General features: G+C 39.7%; 1 long non-coding RNA gene across 1 annotated transcript; it reads left to right on the top strand.

Annotated features, from left to right (window-relative positions):
• Window positions 703-11,572, top strand: LOC110399113. Its single transcript, XR_002438900.1, has 2 exons — window positions 703-3,781; window positions 10,720-11,572. It is a non-coding gene; the product is annotated as an uncharacterized LOC110399113 (long non-coding RNA).

The raw sequence follows: 15,976 nt of genomic DNA, 5'->3' as shown, positions 1-15,976 counted from the left end.
TAACTGGAGTCCATAGTTTAAATATTTTCTTTGCTAACATAAGAAGTGGATGTAAGTCACCGGCACCAGAGAGCAGTTCTGGGGCACTACTGAGAAACTGCATTAGAACCCTGAACCAGGAGAGTACCAGGGCGTCTCATCTACGAATAGCCTTCCAGTTCCTAAGAGCATCAAGGGAATGGTTTCTTTCCAAATACGAAGGCAGTAAAACAACTAATATTTTTATTTAAGTAAGTAAAGCAGTGTAGCAAAATTAGAAATTGTCATGGTTTTATGATTTTCGGTTATTGGTATCCCACATTATAACATCATGTAATGGAAGTACCTGGTTCTCAGAAGAGAAGGACTACTACATTCCCCACGGTACTTTGCTCATCTGTTACCATTTTCCAGCCGGAGGGAAAAGATAAAAGCTCGCAGTATAAAAACTTGCAGATCACGAGACCTCGTCCCTTTTTTCCGCCGTCTCTCGTCTTGGCAGCACCTCGCTCTCCAGCCGTCTTATCGTCGGTAGTAGAGTAAGGCCTACCTTGATTTTGGGACATTCTCTCTCTCTGTATTGGATTTATCAGCTTAAATTGTAATTATATTGTATTATAGTGTGTTGTCTTGCATTCCGATATCTTACTTAGTAAATTAGTTTGTTTCTCCTCAGATTGTTGCCGCTGTTCTTTGCTCTCAGGGCCATCTCCCTACCCTTTTCCCCTTTCCCCTTTTCCTGGGACGTGGGCCCGTGGGTCCCCCGTCCCCTTCGTCACGGAATCGGGCCTAACGGCCATAAACCATTGACAGAAATGCATAGCTGTTCAGATTATAAAATGTGACAAAGAGAAAACAGCCATTGAGAAAGCTGCTGGGGTGTAGATGTCAGTTCCTTGGAGACATAATTTGTGTGTATTTACTTCAGATAAATGAAAACTGTAAATTCTTACAGATTCAAACAGTAACAGCCATCTTTTAGAGCTTTTGGTTCTATTCGTTCTCTTCAATGCTAACGATGTTGGTCACTATGTTTCTTATATGCGTTTTAATACTTACATCTTGTTCACTCATTTTTACTACATTACTGTTATTTCTTCAACTGACTGATTTAAAATTTCCTGAGATTTTAAGATCTATGGCAGACCGGCAATGCATCATTTCAGTATTGGCATAGTGCCTTCTCTATAACAGGATCAAAGTTTTGCCACTTTCATAATCTGATACTGCACTAAAAACAAGTACGGCACATGATAAAGGCATTGGACAATCGTCTGATACAAAGGATATTGAATCATATAAAACTTTAACTTATTATTGAAATGAGAAAAAAAATGCTAAGATGAAGGGGAAAACAAGACTTTGATAGATTTCCTTTGCCAAAACTCTGAGTAAATTAGACAGGATTAAAAAAATCCCTAGTTGGAAGCCTTTTTGTTGTTCTTCCAGTTGCCCAGTGATGATGTAGGATTCCTTTTGGGATATGCAATCTTGGCATGATCTGCTCCCAAAGCCAAAACTTGCCAATTCGTTCCTTGCATGGAATAATATAAATTCTTTTCTACTTTTCTAATCCTCACTACGAGCACATTTCCAGTGCATTTTTTTAATTGTTAAACTAAAATTAACTTCTATTTAAATCCAATGCCATAATAATTTTGTTCGGTTTAGTCCTGTATTTTAAATAATTGCTACTCTTAACTAAGGATAACTACCATTTTACAATAGTGTAACTGATACAGAAGAGGATGGCTTTGATTTCAGTAGCTGATACATAAGCACCAATGATGGAATATTAACAGCATCTAAAGCATCTTCTAAAAACGCTGTGCTACACAGAAGACACGTCTGCTGGAGCAGTGACGTGCAGTCAGTGCGTACAGCTGTGCACCTGTGGTGAAGAGCTGAGAGATTTTGAGTGTCCTTAGATTTTATGAAGGACTTGCACTAGTTTTTCCATTAAAGGCTGCTTCTTGCTCTGAAACATCCAAGCTTGCTAATGTGACTAACCAATGCAGTGCTGCTGCTGAATGGTCAAAAGGCACTCATGGAAGAATTAACACTTAAAGATTCAGGTAAGTGGGCTTTCTAATACAAGGTTTTTCTGGCATTTGCTTTGGACATGCTATTGCTCTTGAACAATCCAAATGGCAAAGATGAAGGAAAAACCTCTGCTCCCATTCCAATATTGTTTTAATAAGCGGAGAATAGTGCTATATTATAATCTGAAATGGATTTAAAGATACATTTCCTCAGGAATGTCTGACCTTGTGCTCTCCACACATGAAACTGCTTCAGTCTTCACTTCAATAATTAACTACATTTTATTTCATTTGGCAACGCTCTTATCTTGGCTTTTCAAGAGCTGTAAGAACATTAGAGTTGCTGTAGCATCCCTCCCGTCTATTACTTGGCTAAAAGGAGACTGCACTGCTGTGCCCTCCTATCCTCTGGTGATCAGAGTATAAGGGCTTCCCAAGACAGGCTCCATTAGGAGCATGCAAACCACCATGTTTCGCAGCACCAAGTCCCTGTGGGGATGGTGCCCTTCAGAACCTTCTTGTTTGTTTCCACCATATTCTGTGGCAGTAAGAGCCACGATGGAACTGTGCTGTGTGAAGAAGCACTTTTCTGTTTAAACTGGGTTTCACTGAGTGCCGACTGGTTGTCATTTTATGAAAAAACAGCAATTGTTCATTCTTTCTTCATCTTTCATGATGATGGAAACACCATACTCCTTAGAGTTGTCCCCATGTCCTGTGCTACTGATGACAAGGAAGCTCACTGCTCGGCCTCACAGTAGCAAGGACTTTTTCTAGTTCTTCTCCATCTATAATCGTGTTTTCCTTTGCCAGATTATGTTACTATGTTGACCAGAAGCCCTCTCAAGCCTTCTAGGTTTTAAACTGCCCTTAGGAGCCATCTCGCTATTTCTTAAGAACCTAGTTTTCTTAAAAGCCTTCTCAAAGAAAAAAAAAGTAAACAAGTCAAACTGCACTAAGCAGAAGCACAGTATGGAGAAGATCCCTTTGTTCACATGTTCACTCTTTCAATAATAATAATGCTGTGGTATTATGAAGAATTATTATTCATAATATTGTGGGTATTCTTGCAACACTTTTGGGCTTCACAGATCCACCAGTTCTGAAGACAGTTCCTCAAGTGAAGCACACAGTTAGGAAAACAGGGTGCTTTGTAAAAGCCAAATACATAAGTAAAAGTAGCTTACTATTTCCAAGGTATGGAACTGCTGCAATGCTCACATCAGAAGTTGGATCCCTACTTTTCACTCTACCAAGCAGAGTTCCTGGCAGCCATGCCATATAAGCAAGTCAGCTGAGCGGGACAAATAGCCAACAGCTGTTTCAGTCACAAAAGTCAAGTCAAAAAAGCTTGTGTTCCTAAATCAATACTTGTTCTTAGGGCCTCCAGAACAGCACCCAGTCCATCTGTGCCTTCAACCAACACCCTTGTTCTGGTCCCACAGTTTCTCAGCCTAGGGCATGTGCTCCTTTTACAGTGCCAACCACAGCCCTGCCCACCTGTTATCTCTGGGTGCTCAGCATGCTCTATTATCTAATTCTCCTCTGTAGCAGAAATGCTAAATCACGGCCTGAACCGGTGACTGAGCACCTGGTGGGAAGGCAGGGCCAACCCAGGGGAGCTCAGGTACATGCAATGCAGCTGAGTGACCAGAAGGGGTGGAGCCAGGATCCACCCCTTCCCAGACCTCACTTAAGGGTTGGCAGTGGAGACAAAAGGATCCTGCTAGAGATTCCTGTATATCTGAGGCCTTTAAAGGGTAAGTAGATTTTTTTTTTTTCCTTTGTTTTAGTGTTTATTGGCTGCTGTATTTAGGCTTATCGTCACTTGCTACAGCCTGGAACTTTACTTCCCCACTATTACTGCTGTGCTTTCCATTGCATTGTAGTCTCTCAAAAAGTAATAGGGTAAGTTCAAGATGATATTTTTCTTATAGACTTATAAATACTTGAATAATCAGCTTTCACCTCTCCATTTCCAGTTTGAAATGAGAATTATAGACCAGCTAGCTCACTCAAAGTTAAAGTCAGAATTTCAACAGGAATAATATTCCCTCACTAATCTCCAGGTGAAATAAGCTCTACTTTCCTGATACTGCTTGTTAATAGGAAGCTACTTCTGTTCATTGGATATTTTAAACTTTTTGTAACATCTGCCTGCCCGTACAGATTGTGTATCATACTACAAGAGACTGCTCTGGAAAGCTTTAGCACTACATAAGCGATACTTTATCCTTTATAAGATCATCTATTTTTCTCCTGGAGACTTCCTCTAGCCAAATACAGTTTGTGGGAGCAATTGATTACCTCAAATCTTTCCTTATGTTTTTGTTTGTTTTAAGTAGGTGATCCTTAGGTTCAATACATTCATCTTTCTCTTTGTGGAAAAAAAATTCTTTAACCAACTTGTATAAAATGCATCAATAGTAACAGTTAACATAATTTAGCTAATGGGGTTGTGCATAATTACTACAAAATGGTTATACTGTTAACTTAGAGTTCTCACAGAATTTTGTTTATCACTGGAAGCTTATCTGCTCAGGTAGAAAAATGCAGAGGGTCTGACCATAAAAGCACAGAGGATTTTGTGCAGCTCTTCCTATCATTCTTTTGTTTAACATAAAATAATCAGTACGCGTTTAAGTGTTTCTGCATCATACCATGTAACTACTAACACTGCAAACATCTGCTTATTATGCAGATTCTACTGTGAGCTTACAGGGCACTTTTTCGTATTTGTCAAATCTGAAAAAGTTCAGCTGGTCTTCTAAGCCACCTGATCTAAAATAACATCTGCTTGATTCCACCCTTATAGTGCACACTCAGCCACCAGAAAAACACCAACACACCTGGAAGTCAAAGCACAATGATTGCCAGTTGGCTCCTATTTCATCAAATTAACTGTCATGGTACAGAAATGTGTTGCCAGTTCTCCCTGTCCTTCTATACTTCTTACTTTCTGGGGAGTCACTTAACTTACAAGTTTAAAATAGCATAAAATGTGAAGTTGTGCTTCAGAAATATTGCAACACCACTATGATGAAACCTTGTTATCCACCTTCACACTTGACATTGTTCATCCTGCAATGCAGGAGAAATTTTATTTTCACAAAATTAAATAATAACTTCACCAAAATACACAGACCTATTTATTCTTAAACTAAGTGGTATTATGTGGGACTTTGCAGGCTTAAAGAACTACTTGGCCATAAACCCCCTAAAGTAAAAAAAAAAAAAGTCATTTTAAATACCTTTTAAAGAACAGTTTTCCCAAAAGCTGTGCTTGTTTTAATTTGATAGGCACGAGTTTAGTGCTAATGTATCTTAGATTCATAAAGGGCCTTTTCTTACAATGGTAGCACTTCAAGTCATTAACTTAGATTAACACCGTTAGCTCATCAGAATATTGCCTCCTGCAAAGTATGGAAATTAGGAAAAAAGACATCAATGTATAGTAGTAAACATTACAGCAAAGTAATAGGAAGCCTAAATGATGTTACACTTCAAGCAACCGTTAAGTAGCTCAGTTATCTTCACCCATCCAGTAACCCCCAGGAGACACCAGTGACCACAGGAACAACCTCTGAGAATCTGCCATGAAAAGTCATCTGCCGCAAGTGTATGCCATGGCTTGCCTCGGGTAACCCAAGTATGAGTAATCATGATGCTGCTTGTTACTGTTATCTTGATATCAGATGAAGGGAAAGCAAGTAAGACATGCTACTGTACAAGTTTTGCTGGTGATTACAGGTGTACTGCAATCACTGTGTTACATCCACCAAGGACTTTGACTTCTCTATGGTAGAGTAATGCTCCTTCCCTTCAGCCCCTGCTGAGGGCACCATGACTTAGCTGCTTATATACCAAGCATCGTCTCTGATACAGCACAGCTGTGTACCTTTGACTCAGACTTCTCAGAAAGAGCTGCAGAAAAAACCTGTAGAAGGGTTCAAAGTGTAAAATTAGAGCCTCTGTTGAGGCAGAGATTGTTGGAAGCTCAAGGATTTAAGAGTGCAAGCACTAATTCTGGGAGATACACAACTTTAAAGGCAGGACAGGCAGGTAGGTTAGTCAGTCTAACCCTTCTCTTGATAGCTGTCCAGCTCAGAAGGACTCTCCAAGTGGTTTACCAGGCTGGTAAGCATTTAGTCTAGAAGGCTGTTAAATCTGGAATGTCTTCTGTTTTTTTTTTATAACCAATCAGTAGTTACTTTCTACTTTTACATCCTATAAATTCTGACTGCAGAGTCTCTTTTTGTTCAGACAGAAACAGCCAAAGCAGATGGATCAAAATGGGTACAAACCATAGGCATGACAAGCTGTAGGCATAATATAAAACCAAAAAAAGAAAGCCCCAAACCGCAGAAGACAGGCTTCACTAACTGACCGTGAAGCCCAAACTTTTCAGTAAGCTGTATTTTTGGTTTCCAAGTAAACACCGTCACTGTGTTTGGGGAAATGTCTGCTCTTGATCTTCTGAGATACTTCATGAAAGTTTGTATGTCATGCTGTTTATGTACAGAACACACCCTCAGGTTTTTTCCTCAACATCTACTACTTTTGGATTGTGTGCAAACCATGAACAATTTCAAAATATTTTATCTTGTCCACTGTGAATGTGACTCACTTGATACCCTTAGTAAAGTGTTCTGTTGATGTTGTTATGTTTAATGTGACTCTTGCTTATCAAAAGTTGGTTTGGCATACTAATTGCTATGTGACCATACCCTAATGAACTTCCATAGTTCTTAGCTCAGTACTTTCAAAACACTCTGTAAACAGTCAGCTCAGGGTCTGGATGGCTGATTAACTGCAAACTTTCCAGCCTATGTCACTTTCCTAGCTACACAAAGTTCTATGAGCATCTAGTATCAAACTTAATTTCTCACCACTGAGATCTGAACTGCCCTGAAGACAGGAAAAAAGCCAACAATGACATACGAAGAATAGACAAAAATACTAAGAATTATATTTAACTGCTATTCACTATGGACAGAACTTTATTAACATTATACAACCACTTCAGACAAGCTGGTTTACACAAAACTAAATACATTATTTCTTTTCTACATGATAAAAACTTGAAAGAAGAAGCTAATCAGTAAGGTTTTTATTATCTTCACCACATCTGTAAATTGGATAAAGGGACCCAGCATGTAAATCTTTAACCTGAGTGGTAACTTGCTTTCAATGTGGAATGTTTTAAAATTGGTCCACAAAGCTGATTCCTGGCAAATTCAAAATACCCTACTGGTCAAATATGTAGTCTTTTTCCTTCCAGCAATCAAAACTTGGAAGAAATGTACTTATCTTGCAATTGTTCTCAGACTATGTTTCTGATTGAGTTTTCTAGCCTTTCTGAAAAACAGACACCACCTAAGTGGCTGGTAAGAAGTGCAGCAGCCAAGGTCTTTGAACATCTAAGCTGGAAAAGGGAACAGGTCCCACATCAGAAATTTCAGGACCCACTGTAAGAAGTCAAATACAGACACCTGTGGTGTCCTGCATTCTTCTCTTCATATAGCTGCAAGATTTCTTTCTATTTGAGACAAATGAGAGTTCTTTTAAAAGTTAGCTAGTAAATATACACAGGAAGAAAATACTCTCAGCACGCAGGAGATCAGAAAGAGGGAAAAGGCTGAATAAGTAAAGGTCTCTTGTATTTGGCTTTAAGGTTCAGCAAGCTTGAGCTCTGACAAACAGTGAAGGCAGATCCCACCACGGCCATCAAAGCTTGCATTCCACTACATTTAGTAGTGGATTAAATTAAATATGTTTTTGGTTCTGCATTTGAAACAGGTGAGAACATTGGTCTAAGCAAGCAAATGTTAATTTGAGAGAAAATCTTCAAAGGCACTTAATCAGCACAGTTGTGCAAGGGTCTAATGAAGCTCATAACTGCTGGTGGATTTAAGGTGTCATTCAATCACAGTCAGCTGGTGATTAGCAGCTCTCTTGCTTTGTGCTGGTACTGGCAAGGTACCTCTCAGAAAGGTTTTTGGCTTTGGTTTTTTTTCCCTCCTTTCCTCGGGGGTTTGATTTCCAGCTAGAGCAGCAAGCTGATCAGGCTGACCACATTGCTTAGGATCTCTCCAGCTGGCACAAGAGAAGCACTGCCCATTTTGGAAGCAATCCTATTAGGTAAGCCTGAGCCAAAAAGCATTTTCTGCCAGTTGCTGAGCACTTGCAGCTCTTGATGTAAAATGTTCAAACAGCGGCAAGGTTGATTAAAATTAGGAGCTTGTTCTAATGTCTTCCTTCACAACAATCCTTACTGTCGTAACATCCATTAAAATCTCTGCTTTTGAGTAGGTAAGCAGGTTCTGCTAGGATGTTCCTTACAGGCTGCAGCAATGTGCTTTAGAGCAAGAAGGGGACCATTATCAACATTCTTGTCTAAATTTCTATGTCATAATGGCCGAAGAGACTCAGTCCAATCATTTCCACATCAGACTTTTGCCCTGAGCTGCAGCTGGAGCCTTAAGAAACTCACATGGCAGGATTTCAAGCAGGCCTCTGCCCTCCCCTCTTCCAGGCAGCCAAGCTATTTGCAAACACTTTCACACATTCTCCTGCCTGTGAGAAATGTAGGACAGATTACCACAAGCAGAATGTGTGAAAACGTTTTTAGAGAGCCCAGCTGCTGGCCTGTTTTTCGTAGACAAAGAGTGAGAGTTCTTTTAACCACTCCCCTGCTTTCCAGCCTGTAATCCCTCCTTTTTCTCACAGGAACCTTTCCCCTTTCTGGGGTGAAAACATCGCATGGCTCACGTCCCCCACCACGTGGCTGTTCTTTCATTTCTCTCCCCCATGTCTTCCCAGGATAGAATCACTCGTGTAGCACCCTCGCTGAGGCTCTGGCCAAACCATAGTACAGGATGTGGGGGAGAAAAAACCAACACACAAATAAGCAAACCCACTTCCAACTATGTCTGCTTTTAGAATCTTAATATTTGAATGCATTTTTAAATAATGTTACCTGTAATTACTTGATTCTTAAGTTATAAATTTAGGAATAGAACGGAATTCTATATTTTTCATACATGCAGTCAATACAAGTGAATTCCAGTTGGGTGAATGTGCAGTATTCTTAACAAGGCTGATACGGCAAAATGAGAAATTCCTCAGAAATGAGGAAATTAAAATTAATGTGAAAGATATGTAAAGCAAAAAAAAAGAGGAAAAAATTTAATCAAAAAAAGTGGGAAGGATAAAATTTTCTTCGATCATGCCCAGCATGAAAAATAAATTTGGCATGGAAAATAAAACAACAACTTATTTTAAATGTAAAGGTTACCTATCTGGGATTAAGATACTGGAGGAACTGAACCTTCTTCCTCCTTTGATTTCAGTTTTGCTTCACATTCTTTGAAAGTATGATGCCTACAATATTGAAAGTAAACAAAGCATTTGGGAATTTTGCTCGATTTCTCCCAGTGCAACCATACAGCATGCTGACACGTTTTGAAAAAGTAATCTCTTGCCTATGTTCTCCGATTGTTGTAACTACTTCATTGCACATAACCTGCAGATGATGATATCTAAATATCTCGACCAACATAATCCCATAACTTATTATTCCAACTGCCATTTCCAGCAATCACCAAGATATAATACAAATTTCTAAGCAGTCTTTGCCATCACTAGTGACAAAGCAGAGTTAGGAGCAAGGGGTATAATACAAAAGAGTATCAAACTGACACCTTGTGTAGCACCATGTGAGGAAAAATGGCAGGAGAGAGACACAAAAACAATGAAGCTTTCCATTATCAGTAAGGCATTTTCATAAGCATAAAAGCTCACAGTGAGGTCAGTGGGAAATATATGAAAAGACAGATGAGATCAATTTTGTAGATAGGATTTTTGGAAATGCCTTGGACAACGATGCACTGCAGTGGCTGGTCCCCAGAAAATGCAGGCAGGAAATGTTTATAATAGCCAGCTGAATTACAAGACTACAGATTATATAGAGAGTCTGTGATGAAATTCGGTCACAATGTCAGCACTAATTACCCTTACCCTTGTATGCACAACATGGTATTGCAAATGTAGCACTAAATTTTCAGTTTTTCTATGAAGTTAGTACAGAGAACAAAAATATTGCTTCAGCACGGTCAGTTTTTTGCTGAACTTCTGCTGAAGAAGGAATCGGTTTCATTTTTTGCCATTTAAAAGCCTATTACATTGTACATTCTCTCTGTTTTATCATGAGGTCATAAATTAAACACAATACATCAAATGAACATAAGAAAAGGAAGATAGGGTTTTCTATAGCAGACTATGATGGTCCACTGATACCCAAAGCTGCGTGATCTGCTGAGCATCAGTGATAATGGGGCTGACATTATTTCTAAAATAAAGGTTAGACAAGTTTTTACCAATTTGGATAAGTAAACACAAGCTACCATTGAGAATGTTTATATTAGAAGAACTGCGCTTCATATATTTATTTTTAAACACAAGAGAACTCTTCTTTCCTAAATCATTCTGGTAATACCTCATAGATTCCAAAAACATAGAGCTTGAAAAGAGATTTCAGATGTCTGTGGATCGCCTGTATATAACCATTCCTTTATTTTAGAGTTTAGTCCGACTTACTTGCCGTTTTAGGTAATGCTCCAAATTTTGGGTTTGACAAAATGCTTACAGTAAAAGGAAGTAGACAGAATGCTCATTCACTTTCTCCTTTGTGCTTTAGGCCCTGTGGTTTCCTGTAACCAGCTGCTGACACGGGCTGAAGGACCAGCTCATTTTCTCCTGTGGGATGCACCCATCATAGCAAAAATGCTATCCTCAATTATATTAACCATGATCCCTGCGGGAAACCTCAAGGGGCAATGCATAGAAGCAGGCTCACTCACCACATAAACAGAGTACAATTTTCTTTTATGTTAGCCTGCAGATTGCAAGCCACCCCTATAAAGAGCTCTCTGTCTCCTCACTTTGGCAGCGTTCCTTGTCCCTCTGCACCAAAGCTGTATTCACATCAGTATGTAGTCACTGTAAGAACACTGCCTGCGCTTTTCAAATAGACAAAGGGAGTTAGCATACCAGATGCTGGTGCCCTGCGCAGGTTGTGCAGTGCTCTGCCCCACCAGCAGCCCCAGAGAAGACCCAACCTGAGTCTGCGTGAGCATGGCAACAGAATCTAGCCACCAGTCTTTGGATTCATGAATTCTCTCTCCAGCTAACACTCTTTTTAAGGAATGAATGCAGCAATTAGTACGTAGTGATCAAATCATGATGGCAATGACAGTGATGAGTGAGAAGAATACTGATCTTGAAAAACAGCAGGCTATGGGGAAATTTGCAATTCAATACTAACTCCAGAGCCTGAACTCTGTAACTCATGCCCACCATGTATTTTTTTCTATTTACCTTTTGAGACTAGCGCCTGGGTGACAAAGGAACAACTGTGAAAATAGAAAGAACAAACATGTATTGTATTAGCCAGAATTTGTTACTCACTTGTTAAATATGTAACTTTCGTATGTTAAGTACTTGTTTTATATGATTATAATGTTGAATACAGTACTCATCTTAAAAACTAATTTAGCGTGCTGTCTAAATTACCTGCTACACCTGCTTGTTCAGGTTACTATCTCTTCAAGGCAAGGATGTGTTCACACTGTGCCAGACAGATGCTGTGGCACCTGCAGCTAATGTATTATATTTAATTTTCTCCTTTCAGGAAATGTATAATGTAGGTACAGTCTGACACAGTGGACTAAAAAGGTGTTAACCATTGAGGATCTAACCTTCCAAGATGTTCTAACATCTAAAGAATTACACAATCCAAAGCCACATGGCCATGCCTCCCTTTCATTCAAATGCACAAGTATGCGATAAAGCAAAAAACTCCTAAGGCTGTTTTAATAATTGACTTCGTTAATAGTGCCAACTCTATTCTTATTCAAGCTCACATTAAACAAGAGTTCAGTTCAGCCACTGTTACCTACAATGACTATACTATATTCCAATGATCTTATACTAATGCATTGCTCAGCTCAAACCAGGGTGACAGTTAACTCAGTAATATTTTGACAAGAAACAATGCATTGCAATAAATGGCATGGCATTTTGTGGGCAATTTTGCACAACATCATCAGGAAATCACTCTTCGTGTGTTAAGAAAAAGTTTGGACCTCTCATCTCTGTGCCAGAAACTTTCCTCTTTACATTCTCTATAGATCTTTGCAATTTCTCCAGCATTGGGAGCTTCTGAGATGGGACAACAGAGCATCGGCTGAAAGGATAAACCTGAGTTAGCTTATTGAATTTAACCTCACGGGAGGAAATAAATAAATCAACTAAAGTAGACAAATAATATACCATGAAAAACAAAAACAACAACAAAAAAACATCCAAACAAACAAAAAAACCTCCTTGTTTTGTTGTTAGCAGTGTGATTTAATACTTTATGACCCAATGCAAAACCAGCAAGAACTACACAGGCTAAAATTGCACATCCTGTTGATCTATGCCTTCCAAAACCAGTGCAGTTGCTCCTTACCTCTGAAGTGTATTGCTTTACTTCTGTCAGCTATTTAACGCTCATGAGCTGCTGCAGCTTTCTGAGAAGAAAACTGCAGGAAGTCAAGGCAGTGTGGTAGTTTCTAAAAATAAAGTTCTGCCCCATTCAGAAGTCAATTTAAGTTCAGCAAGAATAGATTTTGCAGATATTCAGCCCTGACTTGCCTGACTTTCTCTCTGAGCATTTTAAACATACTCATGACATTAACTGACTTCAACCACACTGTCTTCACCTTTGTAATGATTACCTTGCCATCAGGTTTGGCCTAGGTTAATGAATGGTTCTTTCTTCCTCCCTTTCCTTTTTTATTGATGAAAGGAGCATCAACATTCCTGTATTCTACTACTTTTCTGCCCTCTCATTCTACCATCCACATTGCTGTAGATTATTTTCTTTAAGAGATCACTGTCAGTACCTACAATGTCATTACTGGGCATCTGAAATATACGGGACAGCCTTTATCTGAAATTTGTGCTCCAGGTTCTCTGCAGCAGCCATGAGTTCAAATTAGCTGCGATGCTAGCATTCTTCTGTAAGAGCACACTGCCTACCATCGTACCTGCTCCTGAAAGCCAGTACTTAGGCTTCATAAGACAAGAGATGCCTTGGGAAAAAGAGAACATTTTCCTACTGCAGAACTCTAAATTGTTTTATGCCTGACTGGTCTGTAGTTTTGTAAGCGTAACAATTAAATGCTTTATTGCTTACAGCCACCCATTTCACACTGTAGATAATTAATAGTCTTGGTTCTTGCATTTTGCTGCATGGTTTGGCTCTTTATCAACACCCAAAGCGCTGCTGCCTTTCAGAAAGTACCTTTAAACTGCAGCACTGAGCAAGGCTAAAGCGACTGGGAAGGACAGAGTTAAATAGAGAACGTTTTTTTTGCAGGAATTTAATAACCTGGATGATTTCTGGCATTCAGAATATTACTGTATAAACCATTTCCTGCACTTATCTTGGGGTCAGTGACACAGCTGTAAAGCTCATGCCGTGTCTGCTTCACACACATTGGATTTTCAGACCACAATGCTTGCTTAAGCGATGAAGCAGAAGCAACATGACCTTCTCTCACCTTGGTAAAAAGTCTCAATCAAGCATTGCATTCACACAAACCTGCAGAACTGGTAACTATTTTCACTGCTTGGCTTTACATTTTCTCAGCCACTCTCAAAGAATGGCGATGGCCCATTGGTCAGCTTCCTGGTGCCTTTCCCACTTAGGATGAAAGCTGAAAGCTCTACTGGCAAGAACATGGCAAAAGGTCAGGATCCATGTCATCAAAATATTCTCAAACTGAATTGCTAACAGGAGTTCTTAGCGCACAAGCAGACTCAGTCTGAGGAACTTGTAAGTATTCCGCCGGGCTCCACTGCCACCTCCTGGCCGAGGCCGCCAGGGCCGTACTGGTTATTGCTGCATTTTATCTTTAATAAAAGCTGTTGTGTTTGTTTGTTTGTTTCTTTGTTTTTGGTGTTCTTTTTTCTTTTTCCCACAGGGAGACGGTCGTTTTGAGGAGCATACCTTAACGGCACTTCAGCACTTACCATGAACTGGATAGCTTGTGAGATCAGCCTTGTAATTCCTTCTGTCGCATGACCTCAGCATCTGTATTACATAATCAACATGACCGTTAACTCACAGTTCATTTTCCTAGGTCCAAGCAGCCTTTCATCTTCCAGAAGCCTTGGCTGCTCGAAGCCCCTTTCCCCAGAGCATTATCTCATCTTACCAGCCAAGCCAGCCATTGGCTCTGCTGCAGCAGCTGAACGTCCTCTCTGTGGGCAGGTTTGGCAAGGGTTGTGTCCTAAAGCAGCTCTTAAAAGTGCACCTACATCTCCTGTGAGCTAGGAGGGATCTTCGAAATCCCATATGAAAGAAAGATTTATAGGTACTCACTAAATGCTATTATGAAGAGTACAATATACAAGCAAATCCCATGTGGCAGGAATCCCTAAAAACCAATTACTTCCTAGTTGGTTTGGCTTAAACTGATCATAAAATGAAAGCAATGGAACAGTAATTTCCTCATGGAGCATATGTGTTCCTGAGGATAGTGTTTACTTGGATTTTTGCACCTTCCTGTGCAACAGTGCCTATTAAAAATCAGGTTAGACTTCTTTTTAATTTTAACTTTGAATGAAAAGTTGGTTACCATAACTGAGTGACTCAAACATTTTGTCCTTAAGATTGACCTGAAAGTATTTTAGAGCTGTGATAATGGAGAGAAGACAGTAGACAGAAGGCAATAAATGCTAGTGCTTCAGGAAAAAGAAAACAAAACAAAATCACCACTAACCAAATTTGCTGTTGTCAGACTACAAGGAGGTCTAGGAGTCACAGACCAGGAGAAGGTGCATAGGGCCTGTGACTGCTTGCCTGCAGAGCCTTTTAGAAGATGCTACAGGGTTGCTAGCACCCTGAGGTTGACCACATTCACATTCAAAACCTTCCCAACAAGGTCTTAAACAGAAACACTCCATAGAGCATCCACAGGGCACATGAAGGAGGAAGGAACTAATATGAAGTGTGATAAAAGATGGTTTGTTTGTCTATTAGAAAGTCACAAGAACATTAAATGCTTTTAAAAAGGGTCCATGAGAAACAAACCTGGAGTAATGTAAAAAAGTGTGGTTAAAAAAAAATAAATAATAATAAAAACATTTAGAGCATGGAAAACCATGTAAGAGTTACACTGTAGAGCACTGTTCTCATGCTAGTGGGAATAGGAGTTAAGGGTAAAGAAAAATAGGAGTTAAGAGTAAAACATTAATCTCTGTCCTCACTATGCACAACAACAACAGCAGCAAGTGTAATAGGATTTTTAATGTCCTGGCTTATTATCTGATTCTTGGGTAGACTTATTTCCATTTTACTCTCAGCTAGGTCTGTTTTTAATAGAGATGAATGGCAGGTAATTAGCAGACGTTTGAGATTTAGGATTTCACTTCTCAGTGTGAAGAAAGCAGCAAATGACCACAGTTTTGCCTTCTCTGAAGTTGCACAGCTTTGTGCATACTTTCTCTTCTGCTGTAAAGCCCTGCAACGTGAGCAGATTTCAGCAGTTTTAGGTGCTCGTGTCCTGCAATCAGACTTGATTGTACTGAAGTTTCTAACACATACTGAAGTGAATCAAGGGACGTTGTACTGAGTACATCAGTGGAGTGACTCTGGGGCAAGGTTAGTGTATGTCCCACAGCATGTTTTACTGCTTTTAGAAGTCACTTACAAGAGGTGAGGTTGCGCTTCAGCTCAGATAACAAATGAATGGCGTTTTGTTGTAGCCAACTTACTGTAACCCTGAGAAAATGACAACCCAAATCTATTTAATGCTTATGAGTCTGAACACGTCATTAACACCTTTGTGGGCCTCAGCTGACTCATGAGTCTCTGTGCCCCCACTGCAGCTGAGGCAGGTGCC

Source organism: Numida meleagris, chromosome 4 (assembly GCF_002078875.1).
Source record: "Numida meleagris isolate 19003 breed g44 Domestic line chromosome 4, NumMel1.0, whole genome shotgun sequence".
NCBI classification, from domain to species: Eukaryota; Metazoa; Chordata; class Aves; order Galliformes; family Numididae; genus Numida; species Numida meleagris.
The sequence above is the reverse complement of the archived record's forward strand: the minus strand, read 5'-3'. Positions and strand labels throughout refer to the sequence as shown.